This window comes from Myotis brandtii, unplaced genomic scaffold (assembly GCF_000412655.1).
Source record: "Myotis brandtii unplaced genomic scaffold, ASM41265v1 scaffold165, whole genome shotgun sequence".
Lineage (NCBI taxonomy): Eukaryota > Metazoa > Chordata > Mammalia > Chiroptera > Vespertilionidae > Myotis > Myotis brandtii.
In genome coordinates this window covers 16,541,047-16,556,232 of record NW_005356042.1, presented here as the reverse complement: position 1 = coordinate 16,556,232, position 15,186 = coordinate 16,541,047, and the positions used below count along the sequence as shown (strand labels likewise).

Sequence of the window (15,186 nt, the reverse complement as noted above, 5' to 3'; positions counted from 1 at the left end):
GGGGAACGGCTCACGCCTCTCCGCCAGTGTGGCTGCCCCGGGGCCAGCCTTCAGCGCTGCGTTACAGGACAGGCGATTGGGGGTCCCAGCTTTGCTTCTGACCGGCTGTGTGACTTGGGCCAAGTTATTTAACCTCCTGGTGCCCAAAGGGCTGCTGTGGGAATGAAGTGACTTAATGTATGTGTAGTGCTTAAGGCTGCAATGAGAATGCAGCGACATGACGTGTGCTCAGTGCTTAGCACAGTGCCTGGCACAGGCGTCCTCAGTGTGATGGGAGGGAGGTGGGAAGCATGAGGATTTGCTAACGAGTTGACCTGCCTTATTTCTCACTCATTCTGAGAAGTGAAAGGGACAGTTAGGTGACCCAAGTGGAGAAATCAGGTTCGAAACCTCAAGATCTCAAGGTTCAAAGGGCCGTATATTTTGTCCCTGTCATGTCACCCTTCCTTGCAAGTGGAAGTAGGAATAATTTGATCTTTCTTGCTTCTGCAGTTTTATTACATGTGTGTGTAACTATGATAGGACATTATGCTCTATTTCCCAATGTACAAAACAAAATCTTTAACTAGGAAGGTCTTATTATGATTTTTCTTCTACTCCTTTACATTTTTGTTTTCTTCCAGTCAGATCTTGGTGATAAAGTCAGGTGGTTGAGTGGGAGATTTCAGAAGAGTAGAAAGAAGCAGGCTGTGAAACTGCAAGACCACCAGTCTGGGAGTTACGGAATATGGATTGTATTTCTGCCCTGTCCAGTAGGGTGGCTAGCCACTGGCCATGTGTGGCTATTTACATTTAAATTATTGAAGGTAAAATAAAAGAATGTAATCCGGTTCCTCAGTCACACTGCCCATATTTCAAATGCTCAACTGCCACATGCTATTTGGCTACCATAGTGGACGGTGCATATTTTAAAACATTTTCATCGCTGTAGAATGCTGTTGGATGGCTCTAATCTAGTCCATAATGTGACACTCGTTCTTTTTTTTCTTTTTATCCTCACTCAAGGATATGTTTTTTTTTTATCAATTTGAGAGAGAGAGAGAGAGAGAAACATCGATGTGAGAAGGAATGATCACTATGAGAGTGAAACATCGATCAACTGCCTCCCGCATGCCCCCCAACTGGGGATCAAATCCAAAACCTAGGTATATGCCCTGACCGGGAACCAAACCAGCAACCTTTTGGCGTAGGAGACAATGCTCTAACCAACTGAATCACCTGGCCAGGGCATAACACTCATTCTTTGACCTTGGGCAAATTCCTTAACCCCACCAGACCGCTGTACCGATTTTTCAGTAATTTCCACACAAAGGTGGAATATTGGCGCTAGATGAAAGGTAGACCTATTTCGCACAATGTCTCCAAGTTCCATCTTATTCTAACCACTTGTTTGCATGTAACTAACATTTTTCTATATCATGTTGGTTTTTTCTCTTTAATGCTCAGGAGCCCAGGTATAGGGGACAGTTAGGTTCAGGGCCTCAGGTCTGGTAGGATTAACTCACAGTTCCTTAACCTCAGCACTATTGACATTTTGGAACAGATCATTCTTGGGCTGCCCTGTGTATTGTGGGAATTTTAGCAGCATCCCTGGTCTCTACCCACTAGATACCAATAGCACTCCATCAGTTGTGACAACCAGACCTTGCCAAATGTCCCCTGGGGGTGCAAAATTGCCCAGATTGAGAACCACAGCCTTAACTGCTTTGCGTTTTAGTTTCCTCTTCAACTAAAGAGCTTGCATTCTGCTGAGAGAACCCTCCCATTCAGCTCTAACATTCAATATGTCCAGAACCACCTAGCTTCTTCTCTCATCAAGGACTAATTTCTTGACTGCTCTCTTTTCATACTGCTGCTTGATTATGCCCTGACTGTCACTAAGGCTGGCAACTCTCAATGATGAGTATTGAAATACTGAGTAAGAGAGCAGAGGTGATGTGTAGACATGCCTCTATGTCCATGGGTTTTACTGGCTTTGAAGATGCATTGACACCCAGTTTTGTCCATCGCTCACTCTGCTCAGGAATGTCTGGTTTTATCATTGCTTGAATCATCTGCTGAGCCCTTGAATAGAGGCATTTCTCTCAGCCCTGTTGTTGCCTCCAGCACAACCTGTATAAGTGCTTTCATTCTGCAAGCTGTCCTGTAAGGGTTTTGTTTTTAATTGTGTTCAGTTTATATTTGACATTGCCCTTGTTTTGTGGAATTTAGAGAAACCCCCAATGGCCTTAACTGGACTAGGAACTCCTTAAGAGCAGAAACCCTGTTGTATTTATCCTCAGCACTTAGCACAGCGTCTGGTGGTATTTGACAGTTGGCGTCTAAATGAATGGATGACCATACATTTTCCGTGGGGAAATAACATGGCAGTCTACGGGCTTTGCTACTCCAAAGCGTAGCCCACAGACCGGCAGTATGGGGCTCACCCCAGCGCTTGTTAGAGATTCTCTAGCCTTCCCCCAGACCTGTGAGTCAGAAGATGCATTTTCCCAGGACCCCTGGGGGATTTGTGTGCATATTAAAGTTGGAGAAGCACTGGCCTAGAAGCCCTGCAGTCAGTTTCTAGCCTTCGTCGGGCATATTTGGAATGAGTGTCCTATTTGATAAGTTCCTTAGACTATAGGAGCCCCCCCCTTTCCCACATGGAATACGTTCCAAGATCTCCAGTGGATGCCTGGAACCGCAGGTAGTACCAAACTCTATATATACTGAGTTTTTTCCTATATATACATATGTGTGATAAAGTTTAATTTATAAATGAGGCACAGTAAGAAGTGAACAATACCTAATAATAAAATAGAACAATTATAATACACTGTATAAGGTTATGTGAATTTTGTCTCTCTCAAAATTTCTTATTGTACTGTACATATCGCTTGTATACACTGGACAAAGGGATGATTCACGTCTCAGGCGGGACAGGACAGGATTTCACACTACTCAGAACGGCAAGCAATTTAAAACTTATGGGTCGCTTATTTCTGGGATTTTCCATTTAATATTTTCAGACCACAGTTGACCATGGGTTACTGAAACTGTGGGATGTGAAACCGTGGTTAAGGGGACCACTGTACAGTCACAGTGGGATTTAGGACTTCAACATATGAATTGGAGGGGGCCACAAAATTCAGTCCATACAGTGATTTTTTTTTAAAGTGATCACGTGTAGCCCTAGCTGGTTTGGCTCAGTGGATAGAGCATCAGCCTGCACACTGAAGGGTCCCAGGTTCGATTCCAGTCAAGGGCACATGCCTGGGTTGCAGGCTCAACCCCCAGTAGGGGGCATGCAGGAGGCAGCCGATTAATGATTCTCTCTCAACATTGGTGTTTCTATCTCCCTCTCCCTTCCTGTCTGAAATCAATAAAAAAATATATTTAAAAAATAAATAAATAAAAAATAAAGTGATCACGTGTAAAGGGCTGTTTGCCTGATTTGTGGGGAGAAGGAGAGAGAAGCTTCCTTTTGGCCATTGTACACCCCTCATCTCATTTATTTTGCATGACTGGCCTATGAGCTGGAAAGTGTTATCCCATTTCAGGAATTTGGAAACAGACTCCTTGAGGTTAAGTAATCTTGAAGGTTTCACAGCTAGAACCTACATAAAAAACTGTCTTAAAAGTTTTCCCAACCACAATGAGTAGTTTTTCCCAAAAAGGGAAGCCAGCTCCCCACAGAGCCTAAGGACATCAGGAAAAAGCTAAGAGACCATGTGACGGGAGCTCGTGGGTGAGAGCAAGGGTGGAGTGAGATGCAGATACAGAGGCAGGCAGGGCCTGGAAGCAGGTGAGGATCCCGGGCTTTATTCTCAGTGCAAGTGGAAGCCAGCAGAGTGTGTTAGGAAGGAGAATGACTAACATTTTCGCGATCTCTCTGGACACTTGTGGGAATGTGAAAAGGGAAACCAGTTAGGAAGCCTGTGCCGAAGGCCAGGTGAGAGACACTGCAGGTGGCCTGGACGAGGGTGGTAGTGGCAGTGTAGACAGAGAAGTGGATGTACAGGAGATACACTGGGAGAGAGGGAGTTGACAAGACTTGGAGGACTAGATTGGAAGGGAAGCCATCAGGAAAAGGGGGGAATCAAGGATGATTCTTAGGTATCTGTGGGAGCTACTGGGTGGAGGGTGACATTTCCTGAGAGAGGAATCTGAGGGGTGACTGGAATCAGGAATCTAATGCTCACCTAGGGATAGTAGCACCATTCGTTCATTCATTCATTTACTCTGCATTGGGTGACTGCTCTGTTCTTAGCACTGGGACATCAGCTACAAACAAGACTGCCTTTAGGGAGCTTACAGTGTGTCCAGAGCAAGATATTGTGGGTTGGGGTCTGAATGGGGATTAGATGGAGGAGACCCGGCTTAGTGTGTATGTGTTGGTCGTGTGTGTGTCAGAGATCCCAGTGTGTACACATTTTTACGACCAAGTCTGAAGATAGGTGAAGCCTCACCTCCAACCGAATCACCTTCTTGATGCTGACGGGTTTGGAAGGTTGGAAGTGCACTTGCAGGCTATAGTCAGCCTTGCGGGGAGATGGTGCCCTGCAGCATGGACACGGAGAAGTCATCCCTGGAGCTCCAGGCCAGGCCACGGGCAGGGCTGTGACTGTGGGGAACTACTTTGGATTCTTTTCTCAGCGACCAAAAGACATTTTGTCAGTTTCTAATGATTTTGTCATATTATGGCAGGTCAAAGGAAGTACTTCTGGTTATTTCAATTATAGCTTAGTTCACTAATTAATATTTATCAGGGAAGGGGCCTGACGGTATTGTTCAAAAAGGGAACATATATTTCATGTTAAAATTTTCACAGTTGAGCCCTGGCTGGGTGGGTTCAGTTGGTTGGAGCATCGTCCCATTCCAAAGGTTTCGGATTTAATCCCAGGTCAGGGTGAGTACGGGAGGCAACTGATCCATGTTTCTCTCTCACATCGATGTTTGTTTGTGTGTTTTTTTCTCTCTCTCCCTATCTCTCTCCTCCTCCCTCTTTCCTCTCACTCTAAAATCTATTTTTAAAAGCCATATCTTTGGGTGAGTATTTAAAAAAAATGTTTTCACACTTGAACATCTCCATGGTTGTTTTAACTGTCACGTTCAGTTTTCCAAAGTCCATCTGCTCAGGTGACTGAGCCAATACTGCATATGGTGTTCCAATGAGGGATTGAAATTCTGAATAAGAGAGGGTGATGGCAGACCTCTCCAGCACTAAAAACGCAGAGAGGGGTGCTTGGCTCAACTGAAGGACCCCTGGACTCTAGAATCTCAAGACCAGGCTGTGTTCCGTGACCAGGGTCAGGTGGCTAAATGTGTGAGCCTGATGTGCACAGTCCTGGAGAGCTTTTACCCCCACAGGCTCGCTCTAACATGCACCACACAGTTTTCTAAAGGATACGGCACTTAGGCTAAGATTGTAGAGTGGCCGTTGCAGGGTTTGTGGGCTCTCAATTTCAGGGAATATAGTCTGATAAGTCCTGACAAAAAGTTGGTCAGACCCACACTGTGCTCTCCAGGAGAGTTGAGTGTGGGGAGAAATACCAGCAGGCACTCAGGCGAATGGGATGATGCTCGCTCTGTTGAGGGTGCTTCTTGCTCTGCTTGGGGTACTGTGTCGCACAGGGTGGTGGCTGGGCCCCCTCACTGCAGGCTGGGGGAGATGGTGCCCTTCTTGGTAACCAGGAATGCCAAGTCTCTAGTGTTCCTGAACTTTGAGCTCCAAAAGCCAACAGATGGAGATGCTCAGGCCATGCCCTTTGAGAACACTGAAGCCCGGGAGTCGCTTGTGGGATTAGAGATTCGAATCGTGGGTTCTTGCCTGCTGGGGATGAGGGTGGGGGTGGGGAACGGGAATCCCTGGCACTCCGTGATCAGATAAAGGTTGAACTGTTGAATTTGACCTGGCTCTTTGGAGCCTACTCCCTCTGTGGGGAGACATACTTATTACCAAGTGGCTTAAGGCAGTTTTTGGAGTGTGGGTCAGAACTCCACCCAACTCAGCTCTGTATTAGCAGTGGGATTCTCAGCAAGCCTGTTTGATTTGGCCTGGATCACAGGGTATTTTAAATTGAGAAGTTTCGCCCAGCTAGTGTTGCCCAATGGTTGAGCATCGACCTATGAACCAGGAGGTCACAGTTTGATTCCTGGTCAGGGCACATGCCTGGGTTGCAGGCTCCATCCCCGAAAGGGGGCATACAGAAGGCAGCCATGATTCTCTCTCATCATTGATGTTTCTCTCTCTCTCTCTCCCTCTCCCTTCTTCTCTGAAATCAATTTTTCTTTAAAGTAAATTGAGAAAGTTCTCCATTGTGGCTCAGTGGGGCCCACATTCCCACATAGCAGATCTGGGAACCGAAGGGCCTCCCCTTCCCAGCCAGGGCATGGGCTTCCCAGTTGGCTTCCTGTGTGGGCAAGTTCACCACACCCTGTCTTACCTCCCTTGGCCTTTGCACGTGTACCTCCTGCCTGGCCCCTGCATGCATTTGAGTTGGTGACCTCTGGTTTAACCTCCCTGTTCCTCAGTTTCCTCCTCTTAAGTAAATGCACCTTGAAAACATTATGCTAAATGAAAGAAGCCAGTCACCAAAGGCCGTGTATTGTATGGTTTTATTTATGTGAAATATCTAGAATAGGCAAATCCATAGGCAGAGTAGATGAGTGGTTGCCTGGGGCTTAGGGGGAGGGGCTTAGGGGAAAATGAGGAGTGACTTGTAATGGGTACAGGGTTTCTTTTTAGGATGATAAAAATGTTCTAAAATTGTGGTAATGGTTGCACAACTTTATGAACATGCTAAGAACCACTGAATTGTACATGTTAAAAGAGTGGATTTATGGTGTGTCGATTGTATCGTAGTTTTAAGAATAAGAATGCCTGTCGTGTTTTGTTACAGTGTGAGGGAGGCACTTCTTAAGTGTCCCAGTTGTCGTGTGAAATCCAGCATGTCTCCTGCTGTCCCTGCCACGGCTCTCCTTCATGGTTTTCCCACTGATCATGTCCAGTGGATGCCTAGTACATGTGGTCAGTTAACGTAGGCCTTTCCAGAGGCCTTTGGCCCTTCCTCAGAGGCAGGTGTTCTGCTTTTCCCGTTCAATTTCTGGAGACTAGTGAGCAGATGGAAGCCAAAGCACTGAAACGATCAGTAGATGGAGGCGATATTTACCTAGGTTCTCTTTGGGAAATTGCTGCCTGGATATGCCGTCTTGGTACAGCATGTTACATAGAGAACTGGGGTGGAAAAAAGGCAGCAGCCCCAAATCCATGCTGTAAGTTTTATAACACAGGAATAAACACAACTCTGGATTTATCCTTTTCTGTCATTTTTGGAACCAGGAGCATAGCAGGTTCTCAGTCAACATTGAGTGAATGAGCCTGATCTTGTGTGGTGTGTATACGATCACAGTTTGTTTCTTTAATTCTGACTTTGCACTAATACTGTTATATGAACACTAGAGGCCCGGTGCATGGATTCGTGCACCGGTGGCGTCCCTCAGCCTGGCCTGCGCCCTCTCACAATCCAGGACCCCTCAGGGGATGTCGGATAGCCAGTTTCAGCTCGATCCCCGCAGGCCCGATCCAGATAGGAGGGAGCCCCATCCCGCAGGCCCAATCTAGACAGGAGGGAGCCTGATCCTGTGCGTTGAACGTCTGTCCCCTGGTGGTCACTGTGCGTCATAGTGACCGGTCAACCGGTCGTTTGGTCACTTAGGCTTTTATATATATACTAGAGGCCCAGTGCACGAAATTCGTGCACAGGTAGCATCTGTAGGTCTGGCCAGTGATCAGGGCCGATCAGATTCCCTGCCTCCCCGCCTCCCTGCCTCCTCCTTCCCTCGCTGCCTGGCTGCGCGCCACCACCGTGTGGTTCCCCCTGCCTCCTCCTTCCCTCACTTCTTCAGTGCCCCGCTGCCGCCGCTGGTCACTCGCCTGCTGCCCCAATCGCCCCTCAGGAGCAGGGGGAGGTGGCAAAGCCCTCAGGAGCGATTGAGGCCGACAGCCTCCGCTTTCACCGGCTGATGGCGCCAAGCGATCAGGACCGGCTCCAGGTGCCAGCAGCAGGTGTGGGCGCTGGCAGCAGGTACAAGCGCCTGGCAGGGCTGCAGTGCGCAGGAGCAAAGAATTTTCAGTAATCACCAGAGGCTTGCCCCGATGACAGTGACCGGCACCCCACCTTGGTCTGGCGCCCCCGCCACTGCTGCTCCCACGTGCTCACAGCACTGGCCCTGCTTGCACCCACTGACTGCGTAAAACGATTGGGGCTGGTGCCAGCAGCAGGTATGAGCAGGGCCAGTGCCAGGTGCAAGCGGCAGCTGCTGCCCCGATCGCCCCTCAGGCGCAGGGGGAGGTGGAGAAGCCCTTAGGAGCGATCGGGGCCAACAGCCTCCACTCTCACCTGCTGATGGCGCCAAGCTAACGGAACCGGCTCTGGGTGCCAGCAGCAGGTGCGGGCGCTGGCAGCAGGTACGAGCGCCTGGCAGGACTGCAGCGCGCAAGAGCAAAGAATTTTCAGTAACCACCAGAGGCTTGCCCCAGTGACAGTGACCAGCACCCCACCTTGGTCTGGCACCCCCGCTCACCTGCTCCACCATCCCACCGTGGCCGATGCCCGACATGTTCTGCACTCTGCCTCCTGCTGCCGACACCTGCCATATTCCACCCACACCCCCTGGTGGTCAGCACACATCATAGCGACCAGTTGTTTGGTTGTTCTGCCATTTGGTCTATTTGCATATTAGGGTTTTATATATATAGGTGTGCAATGCACAGCTCATTACATGCACTATCTTCTTTAATTCTCCCCAAACAGGCAAAATCATGGAAATTATTAGCCCCCACCTTTCAACCAAGGATGTCTCCTCTAAAGGCATAGGAACATCAGTGCAGCAGCAAAAACGTCTGCCACCTATTGCCTGGGACATTTGGACATCACCAAAATAAAGAGGGATTGGGGTGAAATGAAATAATCAACATAAAGTGCCAGGCACCCAGTAGGCATCCAGCAGATGGGAGCTCTGATATGTGAGGAAGGGGATAGTATAGCAAGTGGGTAAGATTTTAGACCTTGGAGTGAGAAAAACCTAGGCTTCATTTCTGCACCTACTGTCTGTTAGTGGTGTAATCCCGAGTCCTTCTGAATGTCTCTGAGCCTCAGTTTCCCCATCTGTAAAGTGGGTATTCAAGTACCACCTAATTCAGTGGTTGGTTGAAGGTTTAAATTAGGTAATACATGTGAAGCATCTAGCACATTACTTGGATATAGTAAGTGCTCAACAAATGATTACCTATTTCCTACCTTCACAGTAGAAACCCAGCCCTAGGGTTTCATGTCAAAAGACCTCATCTGTACTCCCTGCACAGTGTGGGGAAATGTGTGGGGAAAGCTGCGTCTCACTCAGGGCCACCGTGCAGCTGAACTGGTTTAGGAGATGGGAGAGGAGCTGGGCTACAGCTGAAAGGGCCTGGGCTTTGTAGGTCATCAAGGGTTCTGATCCTCCATGACCTTAGGAAAAGGACTCGCTTTCCCTGAGGCAGGGTTTCAGGGGTCCAGTGAGGGACTGTAGTTGTGTTGCTGAGATGGTGGCCCCAGGCTCTCCTTGGGCTGATGACTGTTCTGAATGTCTTACTCTGCCTGTGGCTCCTCCTATCAGGGCGGGGGTGGGTGGTGTGGCACTTTGCACTGTGGGGTTGGGGCGTGTCACAGGCTTGGGGAAAGGGGGCCTCTACCCTCCTGGGACACCTCTGACCAGTGGAGAATGGAGGTGCTCTACCACCTCTAGAGGCACTTCGTCAGCCGGCGTTCTCAACACGAGAGGAAGCAGTCTCTCTCTGATAGATGAAACAGTGACGCCTGTGACCTTCACGTCAATGAAGGTCCCAGGCATTTGTGAGCGTGAGAGTCTCTGAGCCGAGTATTAACTTCAAAACTAGTTCAAAACTAGCTCGGCTTCAGACCCCCCACCTGTGGCTCGGCACCAGGAGATGAAAGAGGAGACGTGTGGTCTTTTGAAGAGAGACTAGGCCTGGCCCTTGTTCTGCCGCCCTTTGTAGCTGTGCTCTTCCCTCTCCGTGGGCCTGGGAAGCAGCGGCCAGGTCCTGCTGGTGGGGCAGCTTTGGAACCCCTGGAGAGGGCTTGGAGCACCCTCCACCCCTGGGCAGATGCCCTTCGGGGCCACTCTCAGTGTGCATTTGGGGATCCCGGTAAAGATTACTTGAATTATGCCCTAGCTGGTTTGGCTCAGTGGTTAGAGCGTCGGCCAGCAGACTGAAGGGTCCCGGTCAGGGGCACATGCCCAGTTTGCGGGCTCGATCCCCAATAGGGGGCATGGAGGAGGCAGCCAATCAATGATTCTAATCGATGTTTCTCTCTCTCTCTCTTCCATCCTCTCTGAAATCAATAAAAATATATATTTTTTAAAAAGATACTTGAATTATAACACTAAGAGCTTAGGACCATCTGAAAACGATACTGATGAACCCAGCAGGTTAGATTTAGCTTAGCAGATCCCCTCCAGTGTCACCAGTGCGGCAGCAGAGCTTTGCCTGTGTTTGCCCTGCACCTGGTGCCGTCCTGCAGCCTGCTGGCTGTCACGGATCCATCCCCCGGTGGGTGCTTCCTGATTCCTCACTCACTGTGTTCAGAGATGCAAGGAATCCCGGCACCGGTGTGTCCTCAAGGACTTTCTCAGGGAGCTGTGGAGCAGACATGTACGCAGGAGTGGCTTCACCAGTGCCTCATTGGGCCCAGAATGAGGGGTGCTGAGTCCTTCAGTGTTCCGAGGAGTGAGCTCTTCCTGGAATGGTCAGGAAAAGCTGGGGGTGGCTTTGAGCTGGGCTCTGAAGGCTGGGTAGGATGTGAGGCAGAAGGGAAGCGTATAAGGAGTAGAATGAGCTGGGCCCAGAGAGAAGGCGGGTCTGGCTGGAGTGGAAAGTTATGCCTGGCATCTGGGCATTGAGACTAGAGAGGGAAGCCTGGACCTGTTTGTGTCGCCCTGAGTGCCAGGTAGGGAATGCGAGGTAGGGAATGCGGGCTTGATCCATGGCACAGCCCTTCCTGCTGTGGCCCAGAGGCTGACCCAGAGCTCTCTGAGCGGATGGCATTGGTGAGAACGTGTTCTCACGGTTTCCCCTCCAGAGGGAACCATTGTCAGTGTTTGTCTTGTCTTCCTGGACATGAGACTTTTCTGTCCCTACGATCAAGGTGCAGACAGTAGAGACTTGGGGTTCTGGGACCTCAGGATTTCGGCAGTGGCCTGGAGTGTCCTGAGTTAAGCCCTGGATTCAGGGTGGACGAGGCCTTCCAGCTGGTGTAGAGCAAGTGAGAAAGGTGCTGCTGGGCCTGCACAGTTGGGGGAGTGGTGAGCACAAAGATCCCCCTTCCCCATCTCCTCCCAGAGACCCCATTACTCTTACAAGCTGTCACCCCGACATTACAGCCCTGTTCCTCATACTCTTTCATCATTCAGTCCTGTGAGACTTGTGGTTCTCAAAGCTCCCTAAACACCATTCAAAGCCATACCACTCACCATTGCAGATCACTCTTACCTTCCGGGGCTCCTTACAGCCACCAGAATTCAGTTCCAGTTCCTTGGCCCAGCAGCGTCTCCTCTACCTGTGCCCTTTACTCTGCCAAACCAAATGCCTCTCCCGTCCTCTGAGCCTTTGTTCATGCTGTTCCTCTGTCTGGGCTGCTTGGTCCTGGACAGCTCCGGAATGAACACCTACTCGTCCCTCAGAACCCCATCAAATGCTAGCCCTCATGGAGCCAAATCTAATTCCCTCCCTCCAGAGATGCTAGTCATTCTCTTTCCTGCTGGTTCCCTCCTCACCTTGCACTCTCCTCACCAAAGGTGTTTTCTTTTTCTGCTTTGCACGAAACTTCTTGTGAATTCTCTTGTTTTCTCTCCCCACACTCCACCCGAGCCCCTCAAGGGCAGGAAATGTATCCCGGAGCCTGGCTTGGAACAGGGAAGAGTGCCCTCCAGTCGCTCAGGGACCATTTGTGACCTGAAGCAAGGAGACAGGCGAGGAGGGTTTCCAGCATGGCCTGTGCTGCTGCAGGGCTGGGTGTTTGGATCCCCTGCTGAAACCACATCCTCATTCCCACCCTGGTGCTGCTCCGTCTGACCTGTGCGAGCAGAAGCATGGCCCAGCCTCCTTGGGCGTGCTGTTGGCAGGCAGAGCTCCCAGCAGGCTGTCGGGCAAGAGGGAGGCCCAGCTGTTTCCGGGGCCCTGATGATTTTCCCCTGGACTACTCAAGAACAAGGAAACGCAGGTTCTAGATTTGTGTGGAATACAAGTCATTCTCAGCTCTCAGACTATTCACTAATTCCTTAGGCAGTGTGAGATCTCAAATTCAACTTCTTAGGGTTTAAAAAGTTTGCTGCTGCATTGGCCGGGAATCGAACCCGGGCCTCCCGCGTGGCAGGCGAGAATTCTACCACTGAACCACCAATGCTCCAGCTGTCAGCAGCTGTGTGAGCACCTCCCTTTAATTCCAGTCCTGACTGGATATATACTGACTCGAAACATAAGGCCAGGCTCTAAATCTGCCACATCAGCACAGCTGGAAGAACAGGAAGCTTATGTGCAGGAGAGAGAGAGAAAGAGAGAGAGAGAGAGAGAGAGAGAGAGAGATGTGCCTTCAGACCTCAGGACAGAAACTAGAGCTCAAGTCCTCAGTAGCAAAAAGCACATTGCAACTTTGGGTGACTTTCTCCCCTCTGATGTCTCTAATGGGTGGGTCCTTCCATTCCATGTTCACATGTTTGTTGAGCTGTTTTAAGGTTCTCGGATTTCACCAGTTTCCTGCCGGAAACTGGCCAAGGTTGAGGGGGCGCAGCAGGAGTCCCCTCACTGGTGAAGGGCATGAGGGCCTCGTACCACAGCCAGCAGTGCCTCTGGAGAACCTAAGTGCTGCTCACGGCCGGGCAGGGTTGAGGAGACTGGCTCCTCCAGCGGGACCTCTGTGTGAGGAGGAAACCTGCCAGGAAGAGGCAAAAAGAACAGCACTGCATTGGCCGGGAATCGAACCCGGGCCTCCCGCGTGGCAGGCGAGAATTCTACCACTGAACCACCAATGCTCCAGCTGTTTGCTGATGCATCTTCAGGGCTTTTCTCAAGGGACTGTATCTTATTGAGGCACAGAAGAGGCCTGGCTGATGTTGGCCTCACCTGGCTGGTTTGTCCTGTTTGGAAAGCCAGACTGGTTTATATAGAACCGCCCTTGCTGAGCCTTATTATGCTGCTTTGGGATGGGGGGGGGGGGGGGGGGACCTATGAAACTGACATTGAGTTTCCACCCGGAGGCCCTTGATTTATCCATAATCTCAGTCCCTGGGTGGGCTTGGTGGAATCTCATTCTCTAAAGATCAAAGGAAGAGGCACCTCACAGGCCATTGCACAGCCCCTTCCAGACATGCCCGGCTCTGCTCTCACATCCACCGGCTCAGGAACCAGCCAGTTTTGTTCACCTGTTCGCACAGTCCCTGGCGCAGAAGAGGTGCCCCATACAGCTTGCTGCATTAAATCTCTACCGAACCCTGCCCAACCCCTCACTGAACAGCGTTTTTGCAGGAATGGTCACTGCCTCATAGGATGGCACGTTTATCTTTGATCAGCCCTAATTACTAGCAGGTTCCTGACACTGAGCTGGAACCACATAGACTAATGGATACCTTTCGGACTTGATGGTCTTTAAAATTCTTCAAGCAAACTTGAGACCCCCATTTATGCAACAGGCAAGCAGAGTACCTGCCATGATGAGCACAAAGTGATCAGACAGAGAGTCTAGGCAGCTGCTTCAAAAAGTCCCTAATCCCCAGACCGCCCTCATCCCACCTTCATCTGCTGCACTGGTCCCTCGTGCCTCGATAATGGATGGTCTTCCCCTCCCCATCCATCTCGGGCTTCTTCATACTCTTTCTGAAGGACATCGTGTCTCGGCCTTTGTGTCCACTGGGCTCTGAAAACAGAGTCTGGTCCCCGTGGACCTGAGCCTCCTCTACTCTCCCCCACTCGTGCAGGGCTGCCTTGGGAGCATCCCCTAGGTGACCACAGGCGCCATGAGCCCAGACCTCCCTCCTCCCTGTTAGCATCCCTCACCAGGTAGACACCTCGGAGCCATATCTATACTTCCTCTCCCGTATTACATGGGCTTCCCAGGAAGAGGCAAAAAGAACAGCACTGCATTGGCCGGGAATCGAACCCGGGCCTCCCGCGTGGCCGGCGACGTTGTAGAGGGCCTCGCAGGCGTAGTAGAAAGTAAAACAGTCCCTGTTCTTTCCCCTGGCCTCAGCCACACTCAGCCTCTCCTTCCGAACCCTGCTCGCTGTGGGGCTCTCCTGTGGGGATTTTCATTGTCCTTCTGTCAGCCCAGGCTGCCAGCAGAAGCACTGCATTACAGCCCAGATCTGAGCCTGTCACCCCACTGCTGGAAAACTGGCACCGGGTTGTCGTTTCCTATAACTGTCTCTGGTCACTCCTTCCGCACACCAGACTCCTCATCTTTTCCTAAACGTGATGTCTTTTCAGAGCTCTTTGCCTTTGCTTCCTGTCCCTGCGATATGATGCCATACCTTCCTCTCCCCTTACCTGAAAAATGCCTATTGATCTTCCTAGGATCTGGCTCAAATGGCACCTGCCAGGCAGCCCAAGAAAGTTAGCCCGTGGCATTTTTCTTGCTTCTGTAGCATCAGTGTGGCTTCTGTAGCCACACTGCTACAATTTCGTGCTTGTTTGTGTGTGGACCTTGCCCATTGGACGGGGACCTGGTTCAGCACCATCCTTGGAAATAATGACTCAGACCCAGAGAACCTCTGGCCCTCTGGCATGCCCAAAGGGAGGGTTGAGCAAGTGTTGAATAAAGATGGTTGATCAACTGACAACGCATTGTCGTTTTTCTTCTCCAACAAGACGTTCATTTGCATTCTGCCAGATTCCCAGAAGTGAGATAGCCCTACTGTTCCTCGTTCCGTTGTACACTAAGGGAAACTGAGGCCCGTTCACTTGCATTGTGTCAGATTCCCAGAAGTGAGATGGCCCCCCTGTTCCTCATTCTGTTGTACACAAAGGGAAACTGAGACCCGTTCATTTGCATTGTGTCAGATTCCCAGAAGTGAGATGGCCCCCCTGTTCCTCGTTCTGTTGTACACAAAGGGAAACTGAGGCCCGTTCATTTGCATTGTGTCAGATTCCCAGAA

General features: G+C 50.3%; 1 protein-coding gene and 2 non-coding genes across 3 annotated transcripts in view; 1 reads left to right on the top strand and 2 right to left on the bottom strand.

The window, feature by feature from the left end:
• VAC14 (Vac14 homolog (S. cerevisiae)) overlaps nt 1-15,186 on the top strand; it is a 98,692-nt gene that overhangs the window by 2,861 nt on the left and 80,645 nt on the right. The gene's annotated exons all lie outside the window — the stretch shown is intronic.
• On the bottom strand, nt 12,373-12,443 carry TRNAG-GCC. The gene has a single exon. It is a non-coding gene; the product is annotated as a tRNA-Gly (tRNA).
• On the bottom strand, nt 12,998-13,068 carry TRNAG-GCC. Its single transcript has one exon. It is a non-coding gene; the product is annotated as a tRNA-Gly (tRNA).